At 51.9% G+C, this 21,996-nt stretch overlaps 1 protein-coding gene across 5 annotated transcripts in view; it reads right to left on the reverse strand.

The window, feature by feature from the left end:
* Sox13 (SRY-box transcription factor 13) overlaps positions 1-11,889 on the reverse strand; it is a 51,247-nt gene extending 39,358 nt beyond the window's left edge. For 2 of the 5 annotated variants that reach the window (XM_090341369.1, XM_090341368.1), the window contains exon 1: positions 11,339-11,887. The gene's annotated coding sequence lies outside the window, so the exon portion shown is untranslated. Of the gene's footprint in view, positions 1-11,338 lie in introns of all 5 variants that reach the window. The other 3 variants (XM_090341372.1, XM_090341370.1, XM_090341373.1) reach the window with 2 other exon arrangements.
* Positions 11,890-21,996: the final 10,107 nt, after the last annotated feature.

A 21,996-nucleotide genomic window follows, 5' to 3' on the forward strand; every position in this document is an offset into this window, starting at 1 on the left:
CCGTGCCCAGCTATATTTTTTTTCAGAGGCTGTGTCCACACTGGGCATTGCTGGGGTGGCAAACAGGAGGCCAGAGGGAGAGGCGAGGGTCCTGCTATGCCAGCTCTGGTCTCAGGAGACCACTCCATCAGTAAACCCAGGGAGCCTCTGACTGTCCTGGATGCTACATTCCTAGCCCTTCCTCACTGCCAGTCCTTCAAAACTAACAGCAAGATGCCAGGGCATAAGGCCAGGGGACTCTACATCAAGATGTCAGAGCAGCCTGTCACTTGTGTGCACAGGGGTCAAAATGCCAACATGGCCCAGCCTCACCCCTGCTGATCCATGGCCAGGAGGCTCCTGATGGCCCCCACTGCAGCCAAGTCCACCTGTACGAACCTGGATACTCTTGACCTGCCCAGTCTACACTTCCTGGGCTCGGAAGGATTTGTATGGCTGCCTTCCAAGGATGCCTCAGGGCTGCACGCTTGAGAGGAGCTTGGGAGGCTCAGATGCAAGGACCCAGAGAGGACAGAAGGGCAGTACTGTATTCATGCAATGACTCCTGCAGAAGTCTGACACTAGGAAAGGGCAGAATGGCCCTCCTAAGGTTATAAGAGGCTAAGCAATGAATGACATCCTGGGGAGGGTGGGGGTGGCAGAGAGCTTGGAGGAAGCCTGCAGCGTGCTCACTGCCTGGCTGGCACACAGAAGCGCAAGTAAGAAAGCCTCATGAAGGGACCCAAAGGCTGACCCCTCCCGCAATATGGGAGTGGAGAGGAGTGGAAGGCAAGAAGGCCCAGGCCATTGGGCAGCTTGGCCATCACCTCTGGAAAAGCATGGAAGGACGGACTCATTCCACAATGGAAACCCAGCTGTGCCCCTGTCATTCATGTTTTTACGTCACGCAAACCTCTGCCCTGCCTTGCAAGTAGGGAAGATACAGCTCAAAGAAATTAGATAAGCAATCGGATACCAAGGCTTGGAATCTAGAAAGATTTTCATCTAGAGCTTTCTGACAAATGCCCTATATTCTTTTTATTAATCTATCCCTTCCCTCTGCAAACTGAAGCATATTCCAGAGTGCATGAGGTGGAATTATTTACAGTGAAGTGGAGTAGGGAGGAAGGAGAGAGACAGATACTGTTGACCAACACCAGAACTCCAAGGGGAGAACTTACAGCAGGCTGGGACCTGCATGCGACACAAGCCAGGCCACCCCAGCAGCTCTCACCCTTCACAAAACGGCTCCCTTTCCTACATTCCTCAGCAGCAAACACCTACACCTCTTTCAAAACACAGCTCAAATGTGCCCCCATTTCTATGTACCCTAGAGAGGCAAGTTATTTATCTGAGGCATCCCACAGATAAGATTGTAGCCCTAGACTGACGTCTACAGCCAAACCAGATTACAATTACCAGTTTCCTTCTCTACTGCCTCCCAGGTTCTGGCCTCAGTCCCTAATCCTCTCTCTGGAACTGAGATAATATAGGGCAAGCCTATCTTCTACAGACCAAACTCAGCCATCCTAACAGGCCCATCTCATAGATGAGCACAATGAAACCCAGAAAACTTAAGCAACACCCCCCAGGTCACACAGGCAGTCCAGCTACCCAGGATGCTGGTCCATACTAGCATTATATCCTCTCCGTCGCTCCCTGGTCCCTAGCACAACGGCTGGCACTGTGAAGGTGTGCCAATAAGTCAAGAGGGAGCTAGGTGTCACCCTACCCCCCCACACCTCCAGCCCTAAGTCCCATGCAGAATCCTCCGGTCTTGACCTTCAGCACCCAATCCTTCCCCAGAGGGATGAATAATCTTGGTATTTTCCCAGTGGGGAAACCAAGACCCATAGAGAGTTTGAGGTGTGTGTGTGGGGATATTTGTGCAGAGCCCTCAACCCCTCCCTCACTGCACCCTACTGCCGGGGCCAACCGGCAGCAAACCAGGGTTCGCAGATTGGGGTTCCTGAAATAGGGGGTAAGGACTAGGAAGAAATAGAAGAGAGACAGACACACCGGGTCCGGGATGTCCGCAGTCCAGGCAAAGACTGCTGAGACTGCCGCGTTTATTTTCCACTCCCGCTTCTTCCCTCCTCCAGACCCAGGGAACCTCCAGGTGTTACATTCATATGGTAATTCTCAGGTCATTTACATAGAATAGGGCCAGAAAACAATAAGACAATAAAGCCATCGTCTGATGCAAGTCAAGGTACAGTTTGATTCCACTCTGGCTCCAAACACCCTACCTCCTTTTAGACTGATTTTACTTCTTCAGAAATCACACACACACACACACACACACACACACACACACACAGAGAGAGACTCAGCAAGCCAGCACCCTGCTGACCAAGTCACTGGGCCCTGAGTGGGGCCTGAGGGAGGAGGGGGCTGCCCTAGGGCTAGAGAGGTGGAGACAAGAAGTCCTTTGTGTGTGTGTGTGTGTGTGTGTGTGTAGCTCCAGAGACACCTGTTGTCCCCTCCAGCCTGCCTGCTCAGCCAAGGCCACCCTCCCCAGTGGGCACCTGTGTGCGGCCTTGCAGCCTTGTTTATCCTGCCGCCCTGGCAGGCCAGGCAGCCTGCACCCAGCATGGAGCTCTACAGCCCCTGCCAACACCTGCCCTGGTCTTGGCAGCCCTGGAGGCTACAGCCAACACAATCATCCTGCTGTTGACACAGTTGTTGCCTTTCAGAAGGGCAGGGAAGGATGGGAGAAGAGAGAAGCAGGATGGCATTTTGAACCAACCTGGCTCCTTTTTCCACCGATCCCAAGTAATCGCACACCCCCATTCTACCTACCCTCACTGCCTGGGAGACTCTGCATTCCAGTCCATTCCAGCCCCCCGAAACCGCAGGCAGCAACCCCTCACCAAGGACCAAGCATATCTGCGTATAGTGGGATACACCCTGAGCTGACAGCAGCTCCTAGCTGGGTAAGCCCACCATGTGCCCTGCCGGGAATCCCAGCCATCTAGCTGGCAATCACCCACCACTCCCTCTACAGTTATGATATGTTGTGCCCAAGGTCCTGGGTGAGAGCCAGAACCATCTATCTGGGGCAGCCAGCTGGGTCCCGGGGAGACATGTCAGGGCCAACCTTTACCATCTTCTCTACCCCTGCCTGCCTGAAGGGGTTGTGCTCCCCAAGGCTCCTGCTCTTATCTGCTGCTGGCCACCACCATATCCCATAGTTTCTCTCATAGCTGGAGAAGAGCCGTGCTGCTCTTATATGGGGTGGCAGGATGCCAGGCTAGGCTGGCTAATCACCTCTAGATTTTCAAGGCCCAGTGACTGGTTAAAAAGCAGGTGCAAAGGGTTAATGTGCTTTTGGAATTACCAGTCAACTTGTCACCAGCCAGTGCAACTAGATTTCAGACTAGACAGTCAGCTCCAAAGAGCTAGAGACCAAAGAACAGGAACCCTGAAGGGCAGGAGAGTTCTGATGCCCCTAGAAGGAGAAGACAGGACAGAGACCTCATGGATTGAGGAACAGAAAAGGAACTGAAAGTGGTTGGCTATTGGACCAAGTAGGAACTCTCCTTCGCTTCCCATTGGCCCCATTCCTGTGAGGCCCACCCATCTGATCGCGCCTAATCCAAACTGCTTTGATGGGGAATCTGGAGTCATCCCTATAATTCAATTAGCCAGAACTCTACAGATCCTCTCTAAACTGCCAAACAAACTCACTGTTCTGGTCCATGTCAATCTCCAAAACCACTCCTCCAACTGAGAGTGCCTCATAGAGAATATGGATTTGATGGCCAGAAAATTTGGTAAGAGTGAAAGGAAACTTAAATGACAACATGAAAACCACGTGCCCTTGAGGCTAGATCTAAGCCAGCCAGTTCCAATAGGTCCAGCGATTGTGTACAGTGGTGCAGACTGTGCACAGCATAAGCTCCATTCACCTAGAATTGTACACACAGTGTAACAATTCTGTGGCAGATAATGGTCCATCTCATCCTGTCTCTATCATATACCAAAGACAGAAAGGCCTCCAGTAACCTACACATGGCCAGATTGGACATAAGACCCCCTTATTATCTGACCCTGTTCCCTATTCCCCCACCCCCACACACAAAGGGATGGGGAAGACACTGGTTAAGGTACCTGTTACATGTAGGTGCAACAGCAAAAAAAAGGGGAGCTTTTCTCCCACTTCTCCAGCCCCACCTGAGGAACCTGCCTAACTCACCACTGCTTTCTCTGCCAACTGCAGAGGGCCAGGGGACAGCTTAGGAGTGATGTTCCCTCGGCCCCATAGATGGGCTCAAAACCCTAATCTGCTGAGGCCCCAGGAGCTCTCTGGAGGAGCTTCTACTCTTTTCAGATCAGCCTGTCACTCTCCCTTTTCCTTCCTGAAGTGACTCTAGTCCTGGTGGCCTCCCTGATGATCTCCCAGAAGCCCTGTTTATGAAGCAGAGAGGCCAGAGCAGACTCCCAGCTCCCAACTCCCAGCCCAGAGAGACCTCCCTCCAGCCAGGGGAGGTACAGGTCTACCCCAGGAGGCTTTCTACAATGCCTACTCAAAAGTCACCCACCCGCTGAGACCCTCACAGTTCAGGACTGCTGGCTGCAGTCAGCTCCTCCCTGCCTGGCCCATTCTCCCTGTGATGCCCCAACCCTCAAGGGCAGGTTCAGAACTGGAGCCTTCTAGGGATGCTCATCTACCCCAGGCTGCTCCACAGGGCTAGAAGCGAGGTGATTCTAGAAACCCTCTTGCCCCCTCTGAAGAACACCCTGTCCTCCCCTGGGAGGCCACCCGACCCCCTCGTCTGGCCTTTTGAGGCATCCTGGGAGCCCCTGCTGAATGTAAGTTAGGGATCTCTCAGCCCCTAGTAAGGGTCACACAACCCCTGACCTTCCCACCCCCATCTCTGCTTGGTTTTCCAAGGAAAAATGGATTTCTTTTGTGTTTCACTATCTGGCAATCCTACTTAAGAGTTTTAAGTTCTTCTCCCTCTGATGACCAAGTAACACACCCTGATGCACTGCTCTAAGAAACCATAGAAATAGGAAAATAAATATAAGCCACTATTTTTAACAAGAAGTCAACAAAGGACATTGCCCTCCAGGGGCCACTGTAGCGGCTGGAGCTGGGGATGGTGCTGCCCGCCAGTGCCCAGGCCTCCAACTGGGCCACCTAGACTGGGGGTTGAGGGGGCAGGAAATCCCCCTGTGTGAATGTCCACTTTTTCCATTGGCCACATCTGGGCCAATGGCACCTGCCTGTAGCCTAGGAAAGTACAGGCCCTAGCAGGGAGGGGTTTCCTGGCCCCGGGGGTGGGGGTGGGGGTGTAGCCCACGGCAACCAGGTCTCACCCAGGCCAGTTCTACAGGCTGCACATTCCTCTCCATTCATACTGGGGGGGAGGTAAGTTGCAGAGGCGGGGCGGGGCTGGGGGGAGGGGACAGTCTGGTCTCTGGGGAGAGAATCCCCCAGGGAGCTCCAGCCAGGCAGGGTTAACAGACCAAGCCATTAGAGGGCAGGAGCCAGGGAGTTGTGGCTGAGGTAGCCCAGCCCCTCTCTCCTCTCAAGCCAAACCACTGAATCCCTAACTTGGACAAGTGCCCTAAAGACACAGGGGGACAATGTGGGGGGTAACACAATACTCCCAATCCTGCCCCAACCCCTGGGACAGCTTAAGCTTCCTGACAAGGTCATTTAAATGCTAAGACCCACGCAGAGGTGTGTGTGGGGCGGGGGAAGGCTAGGTAGCTGCTCCCGTGTGGGGACAATTCCAGATCTGATAGCATCCAGGTGTCCGGATGGCTTCCCAGAGAATCCAGCAGGGCCCAGGCTAGGGAACATGATTTAGAAAAAAGTGGCAGATGAGGTGGCTCAAGCTTGTAATTCCAGCAGCTCAAGGGGCTGAGATGTGAAGATTGTGGTTGGAAACAGGCCAGGCAGGAAAGTCCAGGAGACTCTTATCGCCAATGAACAGCCAAAAAACCAGAAGTGGAGCTGTGCCTCAAGCATTAGACAGCTAGCCTAAAGCAAAAATAGCTTTAGGGGCAGAGCCTAGACCTTGGATTCAAGCCCCAATACAGCACCCCCCCAAAAAAATTATAATTTTTTAAAAAGGCAGTGGCAGCTGGGAACACTATCCCTCTACTTCTTCCCTCCTCTTCTTCCCCAGCTCTCCCCACCCAGCTGGTCTCAAGTGCACAATTGGAGCTGAGAGATGCCAGACCTCACTTAGTGCCTGTGGGGCTCTGCTAGACCTATCGGTTGGCTTATGATGAGCAGGAGCAGGAAGTCCAGCCCTTTTTTCCTCCCCTCATAGCCTCTAGGTCCCACCTTTGGGACACGTGGGTCTTCTCTGCTCTTCCTCAGAGTAGGACATGGAAGCAGAGGAGCCTTCCTGAAGGAGGGCCTCCTGCCAACCACTGGTACAAGAGAGCTAAGAATGCAGTGTGCCTGGGGTGACAGGAGGTGGTTGTGAGGGTGTCAGCTGGGGACCAGGCAAAATGGATAGAGACCTTTCACTGGGAGTCTGGGAAGGCCTCTGTCCACGGGAGCCACAGAGCAGGGGTGGTCCACTGCATGGAACACAGAGGCGCTCTGCTCTGAGGAGCAAAGACACCATCACTATTGTGCAGGGCATTTGCATCTTAAAGGAAAGGACCGGAGCAGCCTTACTGGGCTTGGGTTGGCTGGCAACAAATCCCTAAACCCCTGCTCCCAAGGTCTAAGAAAAAGGACAGGCAACAGGACTAGCAACCAGGAGCATGCCTTCTGGCTTGGTTCTGGGTTCCAATCTAGTGACAGGTATTGTGACAGCCACCTTGGCTGACACAGCCTGGCTCCAGGAAGAGGACTAGGAAAGACTGAGGGTCACAGTGCGTTCAGGCAGGAGCCTGCCCTCTTAAACAAACACTGAGCACAAAAATAATCCTCATTCAAAGCATGATTTGCTACGTGTAGGGCTGGCCCTCCTCGCAGAGTCCTTTTCAAACACTCAGCGTCACCCAGCATGTGCTAGGGGAGGAGGCGCTGAGCAAGCACAGCAGCCTTCTTCAGGTGGTGTCCACTTCCTGGAGACTTCTGAGAAACAGCCCATGAAGAGCCATCCCCAGCCACTCTCCCAGAGAGGAGAAAACCTAGTCAAGAACACTTGGGTCCCCTGGAGGGACAGAACCGGTTCAGGCCAGCACCGGCCTGGCAGCAAGCATTACCCAAAACCTTCACCATGCAGCTGCTGAAGGGCTGGCAGGTAGATATTCCTCTGGGTGTGTGTGTGTGTGTGTGTGTGTGTGTGTGTGTGTGTGTGTGTGTGTGTGTGTGTACGTGCGCGTGTGTGCTCCATACTGGCACTTGAACTCAGGGCCTGATTATTGATCCTTAGCTTTTCTTTGTTGTTTGGTTTTTTTTTTGGCAGGGGGTAGTGGTTTTAGGGCTCTGCCACTTTGGTCCTGTTTATTCATACACGTGAGACTGAATTCAGAAAGCACAAAAAGGGAAAACAATCTTTTCTCCCTTGGCCACCATTTTCCTCCCCTGGGCCAACTATCATTATATACCAAGTAATCTTTCTTTTAGGTTTCAGCAATAATTTAGTGTCCTGAAGATAAAGTTGGGAAAAAGAAAGACATAGACCAGGGCACCAATGACTCACAGCTGTAATCCTAGCTACTCAGAAGGCTGCGATCTAAGATCTAGGTTCAAAGCCAGTCCAAGGCAGCCAAGTCTGAGATTCTTATCTCTAGTTAACAAAAGGCCAGAAGAGGAGGTATGGCTCAAGTGGTAGAGCCTCAGCCTTAGGCTGATAAAGCTAAGTGAGAGCAAAAGGCCTTTCAAGCACCAGTTCAGACATTTAAAAAAAAAAAAAAGAAAGACCATCACAAATCAACCTTCTCACTGTTAACTCTCCACTGGCTCCCAAGCATCCTGGTCATACAAGCCCACCCCTCGCTAGTCTCCCCCAGGCACTGACAGTTCTCAGGAGACACCCTCCAGCCTCCCCTCACCAGCTGCCCTCGGACCCTCCATCCAGCCTCTCCCCTCCAGCCAGGCAGCAGTTTGCTTCATTCAGCCTGGGGGGAAAGATTTCTTCCTGCAGGTCCCCTCAGTCGGGAATCTACTTCCAGTCTGTCAGCAGCTGCTTCTTTCTGTCTAGAATCTAAGCTCTCAGCTTGGCCCCTCCCCCACCCGCTGTAGCCCATCACCCAAGTAGCACTTCTGTCCTACGTCATGGTGATGTCCTCCCCCCTACACCCGTCCCCATAAAAGAAGCTTCTCTGAAGATACTTACACTAGACAGTTGGGCAGGCTACCTGTCTTGTTCCACCCCTTCATTAACTGCCCAGCACAGGGCCTGGCATGTAACAGGCACATTCCCTTAATAAACTTCGGACAAAGGAATGAAGCAGGATGCCTTTGATGCTGACTCTCACCGCTGAAAACTGTTTGCCTGTGGGATCCCCTGCACTGAGGGAGCATCAACAACACTCTGGCCATCCTCCCCCAGTCTTGCCAGGGTTAGAAGGTCAGAGAAGGACCCGAGGCAGGGGGCTGGCCAGCAGCCAGCAGCTTCCGGCCTCCAGGCTCCACTCACCCCTCCCTCGTGCTAGGCAAGATCGGAATCAGAGGAGGACCTTGTGTCTAATCTAACCTCCTGAAAAATCCTCCAACTGCTAGTTGGAAGAGACACTTTGGGCTCTTGCTTATTTAAATCCTCTCTCCAGAGTGCCCCATAGCTGGGCCAGTCCAGATCCCAAGGGAGCCCCAGCAGCAGGAAATACAGGCAGCCCCCATGGAGCACAGCTTCTCCAGAGGCAGCCTGGTCCATCCCACCTGACCCCTTCCCCTGAGCCCCACACCTGGGCTCCTCTCTCTCTCTGGAAATTCACCCAGCCCCAGAGACACAAATGCACATCCAATCCTGAGCCAGCAGCTCCGGTGAGAAGGCCCAGGGGAGGCCCTTTTGGAGTTACTTCCTTCCTGGGGTCCAATTTCCACGGAGAGAACACAGCATAGGGCTAGGATTAATTTTTAAGAATGAAGAAAAGTGAATAAAATGTCTTATACCAAAATTGTGAAAGAAAGGAGGAAGGGGAAGAAAATAACATTGGAGGAGAAGATGAAATTACACAAGAAAGGGGGGGGGAAGGAGTGTGAGCCTCTTCCTCCCAGAAGTGAAATATAAAAATTAAAATTGACTAAGTAACCAACCAAGCACACCTGTAATCCTATCTACTCAGGACAGGTGTGATCTGAGAATTGCAGTTCAAAGCCAGCCCAGGTAGGAAAGTTCTAACTAACCAACAAAAAGAACTGACTGTGGCTTAGTGGTACCGCCTTGTGGGGGCTTGGGGGGAGGAGAAGGAAAAGCACCCAGCCCAGACCTAGTCCTGAGACGACAGAATAAATAAAAATGACTAAGATACCATCTCAGAGGCTGGGCTCTGTCACAAGGTCATTAAATAATAATGGCACAGGCTGACAGTGTAGCTCAGCGGTAGAGCGGTGGGCCCTGGGTTCAGTCTTAGCAGACGTTTAGACTTGTTTGCTTGTTGGTTGGTTGGTCCTGGAGATGGCATTCAGGACTTCCTACATGCAGGGCAAGCTGATCTACCCAACAGCTAACATCTACCCAGCCCTTTACCCAGTGCCTGACACTGCTTCAAATTTCACTCTATCCACCAAGCCTTCTCATCAAGACCACCCCATGAGGTGGGAACTGCTTGGATTTAATCCCATTTTACAGATGAGGAAACTGAGGTTGGGTTCAATTGCCCAAGGTAGTAATCATCGGAGATCTAGCTCCACCTCTCTCTTATCTATTGGCTGTATCTGGATCACCCAGGTCCAAATCGCGGGTGGGGGGGTGGCCCCCAATCCTCCTGGAAATCGGTGCCTTCCAAACCCGCATCCTTCCATCACGATATACCAGTTTTAAAGATGGGTGCATAACTCTGCTCGTTTCCAGTGGGGGAAAAATAATAATCATAATGAGGAAAATGGAAGGAACTTGCCCAAACTCTCTGTGCCCCTCTGGGTCCCTTTGGGACCCAAAGGGCTGAGATCCAAGTCTACAGTGGCACTTGTTAAAGCGACAGAGGACAAGGTCGGTGGAAACCCCGCCATAGCCACAGCAGCATCTTCTCCAGCTGTCTTTGGCCAAACCCCTTCTTCACCAGCCCCAGCGCCCAGGCGCCCTGCCCGGAAATTCCCACAGAGCTAAAGCAAACTTCCCAGGAAAACTCCTTGGCTTCCTTCAAGCCCCGGTCACGGAGGCGGCTGCCAAGAGCGCCGGCGGAGTCCTTGCAGCTGCCGTGGGCCCTGGGGGACGGGAGCCGCTGCTCGGGTGCTCGGGGTCCCCCCCACCCCCACAAGCTCCAGGGCTGAAGTTCAAAATTCACTTCCCGCCCAGGCCGGGCTTCCCAAGTCCCCCCATTCCCCTGCTCCCCCGGCCCCTGCTGAGTAATGGGGCACTCGGGCTGGAACATCCAGGCGGGCAGCCGAGAGAGCTCCCTGGCAATCACAGGCGCGCCTGGGGACCCCAGCAGCCTCAGCTGGCGGGCGCGCGCGCGCGCACACACACACACACACACACACACACAGAGAGACACACGTGTGTGTGTGTGTGTGTGTGTGTGAGTGTGTGCGCGCGCGCGCGCGTGTGCGCCTGTGTATGTTTACGCGGAACGCGCGGGGTGGGAAAACAATGGCGAGCCGCTGGGAAAGGGCGACCACCACCCCCATCCGCATCTCCCTAGCCCTAGGCGCAGTTGACTTCTGCATGGAAATAGGGGTGAGGAGGCGCCCCGCCGACACCCCGGGGCGGGCGGCGGGGTGGGGGGAGCGGGCTGAGTGGGGGTGGGGGACACGGGAGCAGCGCCGGCACTAAACAAACAGGAGGCGGCGCCCGGCCGGTCCGCGGGGGAAACAACCTGGAACCGTGGGAAGGGGTGCGCGCCACCCCCCCCCATCCCACATACCCAGGGCCCGGCCGGCAGCCCAGCCCCGTGCGGGGCGCACACACCGCGCCTTGGATTCCCGCTGGGTAACCCTTAAACCGGGGCACGGTCAGGATGGTGAGAAAGAGCCAGTGCCCGGCCGGTGGGCGAGAAGCGGGCATAGGGTGGGGGGAGAGAAGGGGGCGCCCACGCAGCCCCCCGCCGCCGCCCGCGGCCAGCCCTCTCCAAAAGAGCTCCGCACGCCGCTGCCGGCGCGATGAGGGGTCGGGAAGGGTCGGCTCCTCGGTGCAAAACTTTGCCAAGGATGGAAACTAGGTGGCCGGGGAGCCGGCGTGTGCCCAGAACCGTTGGGGACGCGAGTGTCAAACTTCGGAGGGCCCGGGAGCGGGGTGCGCCCGGGGCGCGAGGGGCGCGGAGGGAGGGGCGCACTTACTACTCAGCCAGGCGCTGGGCTCGGGCTCCGCGCTCCCGCTCGTCCTCTGGTCGCTCCTCGGGCCGGCAGCCTGGGCTTCCCGCTCACATGCCCGGGGGCCGCGGCGGGCCGGGCCGGGCGAGGGCGGCGGGGCCGGGAGGGGGCGGCACGCCCCCCGCCGCTGGCCGCGCGGCGCTCGGGACCCGCGGCCGCCCGGGATCCGCGCCCTACGCGGGGCCGCAGTCCCGGGCTAGGAGCTCGTTCCGGCGGGGCGGCGCCCTGGGCCGAGCCAGGCCGCGGTGCACTCTGCCCTCTGCCCCCGGGCTGCCGGCCGGCGCCCTGCCTTCCGCGCTCCTGCTCCGGGACTCGCCCGGACGCCGCGCCCGCCTGCCCGGCTCGGCGGCTCGGCCCCTCCGCTGGATCTCGGGTCTCGGCCTCCGGGGCCGATCGCGAACGCGCCGGCCTCAGACCCCGGCTGGCCGCTCCCGGGCCCGGGTTGCAGGGGCCGCACTTGCTCGTTCAGCTCCGCTCCGGAGCGGGACGGGAGCCGGGCGCTCGCTGCTCGCGGCTGCGAGGCGACTCGACTGCCTCAGAGGAGAAAGGGAGGGAGGCGGAGAGCGAGCAGCGGGAGGACGCGGGAGAGAGGGTGGAGAGATGCAGGCGAGGGAGGGACGCAGAGTTTCCTCCGCCCCCTGCCTGCAGCCGCGTCCATCCAGCCATCCACAGCTGGAAACCTGTGTGGGGCAGGGGCAGCCGCCGTTCCCAGGCTGCGGGTCGAAGAGAAAGGAGGTTTCTGCCCAGGCCCACCGCCACGGCGGTCTTCCTCCCTCTTTGTGCAAGACCTAAGAAGTTACCTGCTCAGCTCTCAGAACTGCGACCCCTCTCAGCAGAAAGCCCGGATTGGGAGGGATGGGGCGTGGGGGAGAACAACCTCCCTGACCAACCTGATCCCACCGGGGCCCTGGGGCCTCACCCGTAACCCCAGCTACTCACCGGAGGTGGATTCAGATACGTCAGGGTCAGTGTTCAAAACCACCCCGAGCAGGAAAGTCCACAGACTCGTGTCTCCAAATTAACTCTCCAAAAACCAAAAGTGGAAGGGTGCCAACCCCGAGGAAAAACAAAGCAAAACAACACGAGTAAGGAACAGTTCGCGGGGCCCTGAGTTCAAGCTCCAGCACAGGCACACCATGAATAAATAAGTAAATGAGAAACCTGACCCTTCCTGCAGCTACACAGTTCTCTGAGGCTCTCTGTTCTGTACTTCGCAGTGTCGGTAGCAAATCTTTCATTTCCTCCAGCCATGGGGAAAGATGGAGTGTTGTGAAAAATACAGAGAATAGATTCTCTCAGGTTAGCCCATCGATTACATGTCTTCAGTCAGGAATGGAGCCTCACACCTGTAAACCCCACTGATCAGGAGGCTGATATCTGAGGATCAAGGTTGGAAGCCCGCCCTGGGCAAGGGAAGTCAGTGAAACTCTTATCTCCAATTAACTTCTAAAAAGCCAGAAGTGATGGAGAGGCTCCAGTGGTAGAGCCCTAGCCTAGAGCACAAAAGACAGCGCTTACAGCCATCATAATAGTAAGTCTACAATGAGCTAGCCAGCTAAGGTACTGAGCAGAGTGGCCTCTTGTCCTGAATTCCCATTTTGTGAAGGAGCCAACAGTTCCAATAGGTGAAGACTACAACTTATGTATTTCTTTGCTTGGGGGGGGGCGGGGGGGGGGGCTCACAGAGGGCACTGGAATGTAGGGACTGTACTGGGTCCTGGAGGGGCCTGTGGGAGTAGCCCAGGGTGAAGAAATGGCACTGTGGAATTGCGTCTAACCTTTTTTTTTTTTTTTTTTTTTGGTCAGTCATGGGGCTTGAACTCTGGGCCTGGGTACTGTCCCTGAGCTCTTCAGCTCAAGGCTAGCACTCAACTCCTCTGAGCCACAGCATCACTTCTGGTTTTCTGGTGGTTAATTGGAGATAAGGGTCTCATGGATTTTTGTGCCTAGGCTGGCTTTGGACTGTGATCCTTAGTTCTCAGCTTCCTGAGTAGCCAGGATTACAGGCATAAGCCACCAGTGCCCAGACTTAAAACTTTTTGTTTTTTGGTCAGTCCTGGAGACTGAACTCAGGGACTGAGGACTATCCTGAGACTTTCCTCAAGGCTAGAACTAGAACTATTAGACCTTTTGGGGTGTGTGTGTGTGTGTGTGTGTGTGTGTGTGTGTGTGTGTGTGTGTGTGTGGCGCATGTGGCTTGATTTCTGAGCCTGGGCGCTGTCCCTGAGCTCTTCAGCTCAAGGCTACCGCCCTACCCCTTGAGCCACAGCCCCACTTTCCCTTTTCTAGTGATTAATTGGAGATAAGAGTCTCAGGCCCTTTTGTGCCTAGGCTGGCTTTGACCCTTGACCCTCAGATCTCAGCCTCCTGAGTAGCTAGAATCACAAGCACGAGCCACCGCGCCTGGCCCCAGTTATTTTTTTAACTTAAATCTGTCATAGTTTATTGTATTGAGACTCACAGCCAATCATCCTCATAGCATTTTTACTGAACGTCCTGACTGACATCCTAAACCTAGTCTGTTCAAAACCGCATCGTTAGCCCAGTGCTGGTGGCTCCTGACTGCAATCTTAGCTTCTGGAGGCTGAGAGCTGAGGATTCTGGTTCAAAGTCAGTCTGGGGAGAAAAGTCCGTAAGATTCTTATCTCCAAAGAGCTAGCAAAAAAACTAGAAATGGAGGTGCTCAGAAAGCACCAGATGAGTGAAGAAGCTACGGGATAGTACTTGGGATTTGAGTTCAAGCCCCAGTACCAGGGTGCATGTGTGCAGGCTTGGGGTGGGGAGCTCTATACCCACACACACTTGTTCTGTGTGTACAGAGCAAATAAAACACCAACAAAATTCAATCTTGAACCCCATCTAACCCCACTTCAAGTCGGCTTCATTCTTGCCATTTTTTTTTTTTTGTCAGTCATGGAACTTGAACTCTGGACCTGGGCGCTGTCCCTGAACTCTTCAGCTCAAGGCTACCACCCTACCCCTTGAGCCACAGTGCCACTTCTGGTTTTCTGGTGATTAATTGGAACTTTGTAGTGCCTGGGCTGGCTTTGAGCCTGGATCCTCAGATCTCAGCATGTTAAGTAGTTAGGATTACAGGTGTGAGCCACCCCTGCCCGGCTTCTGCCATCTTTTTTCCCCTCTTAGTAGATGGTAGCACTGCCTGTTTAATGGCAAAGTAAACCTTCCTGTCTCCTTCCTTCTCCCTTTCTCATCCAATCAGGTGAGTGAGTGGCTTTGCTCTATCTCCAATACTTAATTTCTCTGTGTTTCACTCTTGCCCTCACCAGGCCTCCTGTCACTCAGCTCACTCCCCAGCCCTGCTGCCTCTGAGAGCTGAGACCACCATAGCCAGGCCATTTCACTAACACAGCTTTCCTCCCCATAACCTTAATGTTCATTCTAGAAGGTTCTTGCACAGGATGATAACATTGAAAACCTGTAAATAACTTCATTATTTGCTTCAGGAACTTTCTGAAAATCAATTTCTCTGAACAATATATTGCTCAAATAGCCCCTTTCTTGGGACAATAGTTTGCTTAACTGGGTGAACCACTGGCTTATCAAATGATTGTTTATTTTCCAAGACTTTCCCTTTGCTGCCTCTTCCAATCTTCAATAACTGTATCACAAGTTTTGCCAGATGCAATCTGATTCCCAAATGGACCGGTCTTGCCTGAAGCCAGATCTCAAACCTGTAACATATCTCCTCACCTGGAAAGTGTTTTCCTAAATTCTGCTCTTTCCACAGTGGACTCCTTTTCATCCTTTGGTCTCTCCCCAAATTCCTCCTTTCATCTTTCCTCTTCCATCCATCTAAAAACAACCTCTGCCTATATTCCTTTTCTTTCTTTCTTTCTTTTTTCCAGTCCTGGGGCTTGAATGCAAGGTCTGGATATGGTTGCAAGGTGTTTTCTGTTTATATGGTACTGAAGAATCAAACCCAGAGCTTCATGCTTGCTAGGCAAGCACTCTGCCACTAAGCCATATTCCAAGCCTCTATTCTATCCCCCCCCCCTTTTGGTACCAGTTCTGGGGCTTAAACTCGGGGCATGGGCACTGTCCCAAGCTCAAAACTAGAACTCTATCACTTGAGCCACATTTCCACTTCTGGATTTTTGCTGGTTAATTGCAGATAAGAGTCTCACAGATGATTCTGCCTGGTGTGGCAGGATCTGCAATCTGTAGACCTAAGCCTCCAGAGTGGCCAAGATTCCTGGACTGAGCCTGGCTTCACTTTCTTTTCTTCCTCAGCCCCTATCACTTTTTTCCCCCTATCACTTTCTTTGAAGCTCTTCCCATTGTTTTGTTGTTTTTTTTAACTTAAATCTGCTTCCAGATTTAAGTAAATGCTTCAGCTCCCCTTTACACTCCCTGTAACCTGTATGGGAGAGAAACCTTGTCTGGCCTGTTCTCCATTTAATTTTCAGAACCCATGCTGAAAACTATCTGCTGGGGACTGCCTTCAGGAAGTAGGGTCTCCAGTGTGTTTTGCATGTGACCATAAGCTGTCTCCTAACATGCTGGTGGGGCTGGGGTATCCAGATAAGCTGGATTCTTTTCTGTCCCTTTATCTTCCAAAGTTAGAGATGAGGTGCTATAAACACCAAAGAATTAACTTCAGCGAGTGGTGTGAATTGCCTTCCTGAGTGTGGGCAGGGCAGGGCTAGGAGAGAAAGCTTACACACAGAAAGTGAATGAGGAGGAGGGAGAGGGAGGAGTGCTCGGAAACCATGGTCTCAACCTCAGTCTGTCTCCTTTGCCCCTCCAGCTGCCAACACCCAAACCTCCTGAGAATCATTTTCTCTTGGGGTTTACTTGGGGAGTGCTTGCAGCTTAGATCAGACAAGGCTAGGCCCAGACTAGTGGAATTTAGAGCCAGCCCTTCACCTGCTTGACTAAACAAGCACTTTTCCACCTACAGAAAGCCAGAGAGGAAAGGCACAGGTATTCAACACCCCTGAGCCTGGCATCATGGTATCTCCCATAAGGGTGACTTTTATAGGCCATATTGCTTTCTGATTGACCAAGGTAACTTCTTTCATGTTCTGCTCAGGTTGTTCCTGAGAATTGCAGTCAGGTACAAAGCTCATAAATAAATTTAAAAAAGAGTAACTAGCTGGGCACTGATGGCTCATACCTGTAATCCTAGCTACTCGGGACGCTGAGAGCTGAGGATTGCAGTTTGAAGCCAGCTCAACCAGGAACTCAAATTAACCACCAGAAAGCCAGAAGTGGAACTAAGAAAGTGGTAGAGCCATAAGCTCTCCCTCTCTCTCTCTCTCTCTCTCTCTCTCTCTCTCTCTCTCTCTCTCTCTCTCTCTCTCTCTCTCGGTTTGAACTCAATGCCTAGGCACTGTCCCTGAGCTTCTTTTGCTCAAGGCTAGCACTTTACCACTTGGGCTACACAAAAGCTACAGCTACAGAAAAAACTTGTCTTTTTCTATTTATATGGTACTGAGAAATTGAACCCAGGGCTTCATGTACACAATGTAAGCACTCTACTACTAAGCCACTGTCTCAGCCTGAGCCATCAGCCTTGAACATGAAAAGCTAAGGGATGGTATGTGCCCAGGCCCTCCCTGAGTACAAGCACTAGTACAGCACAAAACAAATGTAGTAACAAAAGGTAACTCATAAAGAACTGGAGGAGGAGCTGGGAGTTTGGCCTAGTGGTAGAGTGCTTGCCTAGCATGCACAAAGACCCAGGTTCGATTCCCCAGTACCACATACATAGAAAAAGGCCAGAAGTGGTTCTGTGGCTCAAGTGGTAGAACTCTAGCCTTGAGAAAGCCCAAGGACAGTGCTCAGGCCCTGAGGTCAAGCCAGGACTAGCACAAAAAAAAAAAAAAAAAAAAAAAAAAAAAAAGAACTGGAGAAATGCTTAGTTGGTAGTACACTCGCCTGGCACTTCAATGCCATAAATTCAATTCCCAAGTACTGCAAGAAGAAGATAGCATACTGAGTCACAAAATGTTTCATTTGCCCATCAGAATCTGAAAGCTCAAAATCTGAAACAAACCAGCCCTCTAAGCCAAGCACCAGTGGCTCACACCTGTAATCCTAGCTACTCAGGAGGCTGAGATTTGAAGATTGCAGGTCAAAGGCAGCAGGGCATGAAAGTCTGAGACTCTTATCTCCAAATAACCACTAGGAAACAGAAGTGCTTCTGTGGCTCAAGCAGGGCGGTAGCCTTGAGCTGAAGAGCTCAGGGACAACACCCAGGCCCAGAGTTCAAGTCCCATAGCTGACAAAACAAACAAACAAACAAACACAGCCTTCTAGAAGCATCTCTTCAATTCTCTCTGTATAATAGAGAAAGCAGGTGAAGAGAGGAGAATCAGTCCAGGTCTGGGACTCTATGCACCGGGGTTCTGATCTCCTTCATTGCCAGTCCTGTTAAGATGGGGTTACTACCACTGTACAGACGAGGAAAACGGCTTGCAGAGAAATGAAGAATATGTTCGAAGATTTTAGACGGAAGGGGTAGTCTGACATCAGCCCAGGATTTTGGGCCTCAAGTTCATACTATGATAGTATCCCATGTTGTTTCTCTCCATGTTGTGTTTTGTGGTCCATATGAATCTGAGGAACCCATAAATAATAATAAACCCAATAGCTTCATTTTAGAGTTGCACAGCTCAGTTGGGCACCATTGGTCACACAGGTGGCATCTCAGACCACTGTCCCTTTGCTTACCTGTACAGGGGCCTCATGGCTGACCTTGAACATCCGAAGGCCCAAACCTAACCTCATAGCACACCAATGCCTGTCATGCAGCTCTGATGATACTTGCAAGCTGCTGACAGTTTCACTTTCCTTTCATCCACCTCCCTCCTCGCCCATGTCTCAGACCACCTTGCCTCAAGATCTCACAGATACCCCTAAACTCCATCCTTGGGGAAGTAGAAAGGAGACCTAGGGGTCCTGCCTTATGTGTGTCCCTCTCATGAACAAACTTCTCACAAAATTTAGCACTTTGCATTGGTATACCTTGTGGTAGGCACAATGAGTCTTGTTGGACAAGACTTGTAACGAGAGCCACCAGCACTCAATCAGGACCTTACATTCCATCCCAGGACCTGGGGGTACACACAACCCCCTGCTTCCTGCAAGGACTGTCTCCCACATTCACCCCCACTCCCATTCGTTCAGCTAATGCTGGAGACCTGCATCCTTCCCCCCTCCTCTCTCTCTCCTCCCTCCATTCCCACCTCCCTCCTTCTGCAGTTTTAATTATCTAGAGTCCTAAAGGCTGTCTTAAGTCCCATGTGGAATGGTTCAGGACAAAGACCTCCCTCTGAGAAGGCTTCTACACCCCCACCCCCCACACACGTGAATACACAGGGCTATTTTCCCCTTTGCTCTTTTTTGCCTATCCCAGCTCTTCCCACGGGGTGGGGGGGGGGGAGTAGGGGAGAAGTGGGTCCCACTTGAAAAAAGTCACCTGACTGAAGAGCTGGGAGGCAGGTGAAGGGGCTGGGCCACGGTAGACAATACTGGTTCGTAGTCTCCTCAACCCTCTTCCCCTCCAGCCCCTACCCCCACCAACATAGCTTAGAGTGAGCCCCGCCCTCACCACCTAAGAAACTTTCTTTTTCTTCTTCTTTTTTTTTTTTTAACTGCTCTTTCCTGTCTGGAGGAAGCCTAGATCCCCATCCTGGTAGAGACTGAGAACAATTAACAAAGGCACCATGGAGTAAAGACAATTAACAATCCAGAAAAGAGGGGGAAAGAGAGGCTTTGTTCTGGTCTCCATGGCAACGGGGGGGGGGAAGGGGCATCCAGAGAGGCTGATCCTTTCACTTTCCTTTCATCCCTCCCCTTTGGGTTTCTGCCAGGGAGATCCTAAGGGGAATAGGGCTGGGACAGGCCACATCTCAAGAATGGAGATTTGAGGCTTTTACCCTCGCTAAGAGTCCACAGAGGAATGAAGACTAGAGAAGCTTTGTGGTCCAAATCAAAGAGATCTGACCCCTTCTCCCTCCTGCTCCAAAGTGCTCACTTTGTGCTAAGAATTGCATGCAAGCCTGAGGTCTCTGTCCTGAAAGGACAGAAAGAACTTGGTGGGCCTGGTTTTACTCTTCTAGGGTCGTGGGAGGAAGAGGAGGCAGGCGGCAGGACTGTTCTGCTCCCAAAGCAAAATGTGGAACCCCTGGATCCAGGATGAAGGACACCAGAAGGCATTCTACGAGAATGTTCCTACTTGCCACTGAATCTGCCACTGCCTTGATCTTGGACTTCCCAGTCACCAGAGCTGTACACGATATGGTTCTGTGGTTTATTAAGTACCCAGTCTAAGATATTTTCTTACAGCAGTTTGGCTAGACTAAGATGTTCACTTTGGAATAAGAGAGGTAACAAGTTCAGAAAACCCATTCTCAGAAGTGGTGTTTTGTTGACAGCCCCTCCTAGTTTCCCTGCTCAGAAAAAGCAGGAAACATGGAGATGTGAAGCCCAACACTTTTCTGGAGACCATATCGTCTACGCTGGAAGACTCAGCTGACTTCTTCAAGCTCCTGAGGTATTTCTACCCAGGGCCGAAGTTTCTTGGCAAGCGTATCCCAGCCTGCCAGCCTGGCATAGTGCTAAGGCCTTTCACCAGCTACAGGAGACTGGCCTGCTCTTCTCAGCTGAAACATCCTAGGGAACATAAAGTAGGGACTGGGGAGCCTTTGCCTGCCCTGGGGCCCAAAGGAAAGAAGAGAATTCATTAGGAACTAGATTCCAGGGGAAATCAGTGGCAGCAGATGCCCCAACTCAGACTTGAGGGCCAATTTCTGCTCTAGGCCCAGATGTCTGTGCCTAAGAGGCATCCTTCCAGGCTGTAGGGAGATAACAGGCTGAATTATGTCTGCTCTCTCAACTTCCTAAATTGTAACTCACCAGTGCCCCAGAATGTGGCCCTATGAGGAGACTGGGTCTCAATACAACCTTTAAACTGGCTTCCTGGCTGAGGAGGTAGGAACTCAGGATGCTTAGGTGTGAAAATCTCCAATTAACCATCAAAAAGCCAGAAATGGGCAAAAAAAAGCTCAGGGACAGCACCTGAGTTCAAGGCTGGCACACATTATTAGGGTGCCCTCTATACTAGTATGATGAGAATCCTTGTAAGAACAGGGGGTTTGGACACGGAAGCACAGAGGGAAAAACCATAGAGCCATCTCCAGGCCAGGAGATAAGGCCTGGAATCCATCCCCCCATGGCTTCCCTCATAAGAAACCTACTCAGACAAGGCCTTGATCTGGGACCTCCAGCTCAGGAGGTGTGAGACAATAAACTGTTGTTAAAGACACTCTGGGTGGAACTTGTTAGGAGACCCAACAAGTGGACAGAGAAGCCCCACAGCCTTGAAGCTGCCTGAACTCCCTGAGGACTTCTACACAACAGTAGGCTTTGAACTTGCTCTGCTACATTATTTCAACTTGAAACAAAGTTGATCTATGATTCTCCTCTCCCACAGCCCAGCCTTTGGATTTTTTTTTTCTTCTTTTTATTTCTTTTGTTACCAGTATAACACATTTTATTGTTTTAATCCCTTTGGTCTTTTATTTTTCTGGTTTTAATGATTTTACTTATCTCAGTCATTTTTAATCTCCGTTTTGTGTCTTTCTTCTAGCTATTTTATATTATTTCCTTTTATCTCCTCTTATCTTCTAGATTTATTGTTACTGTGTTATCTCTGTATTCTTCATCTTTTATTTCTAACCCTTGCCTTATCATGTCTTTGTTCTATCTTTTAATTTCATTTTCACTTATTTGGCTTATTTTTAAGTTGAGGTGATTATTTCTCTGCCTGTAACTTCCCCCTGTGTTTACCATTTGTTTATCCATCTTTTTATTTCTTCTTAGTTTATTAGTTGTATTCTATCCTATTTTTTAAATAGTTTTCAATTCCCTAGGCTTATTAAAAGTGGGGGATGGAAATGTAGCCCTCGGGAGAGAGCTTTGAGGCTAGTGGGGTGCCATGCTGAGGGGGCTGCAGGCTCTGCCTTCTCCAGTAGGTACCCCTCAACCGCAAAACCCCTAGTGGATACCCTATTTGCTCCACAGCTAGCTGTTCCCACCTGTAATGCAAGCATGTCTTATAGGCCATCAAATTGCTGCATATAAAGGGCTGCCAGTGTGGCTTAGTGGTAGAGTACTTATCTCTAAGGCCCTGAGTTCGATTCTCATTTGTTTAGTCTTTAATGAATTCATCCATCTACTTAACAGATATATTGAGAACCTACTTGGTGCCCATATGAGGCAATGGACACAAAGAGCTAGGCTCCTGGCTGAGATAAAGTTGGAAATGTCAGGGTGGGCATGTCATAAAGTGGTAGAGTACTGGCCTAGCACGTGCTAGCCTCACCAGCACCGCTAATGAGACATAACAGAAGACCACAGTGTAACAAGAGTGAAATACAATTACAAAAGCTCATAGTCCAGGGGCCGGAGCATGGCCTAGCGGTAGAGTGCTTGCCTGGCATGCACAAAGACCCAGGTTCGATGCCTTGGTACCATGCACACAGAAAAAGCTGGAAGTGGTAGAGCTGTATCCTTGAGAAAGCCCGGGGACAGTGCTCAGGCCCTGAGTTCAAGCCCCAGGACTGGTGAAAAAAAAAAAAAAAGTTCATAATCTAAAG

Source organism: Megascapheus bottae, chromosome 10, assembly GCF_031878675.1.
Source record: "Megascapheus bottae isolate mThoBot1 chromosome 10, mThoBot2.hap1, whole genome shotgun sequence".
Classification (NCBI taxonomy): domain Eukaryota; kingdom Metazoa; phylum Chordata; class Mammalia; order Rodentia; family Geomyidae; genus Megascapheus; species Megascapheus bottae.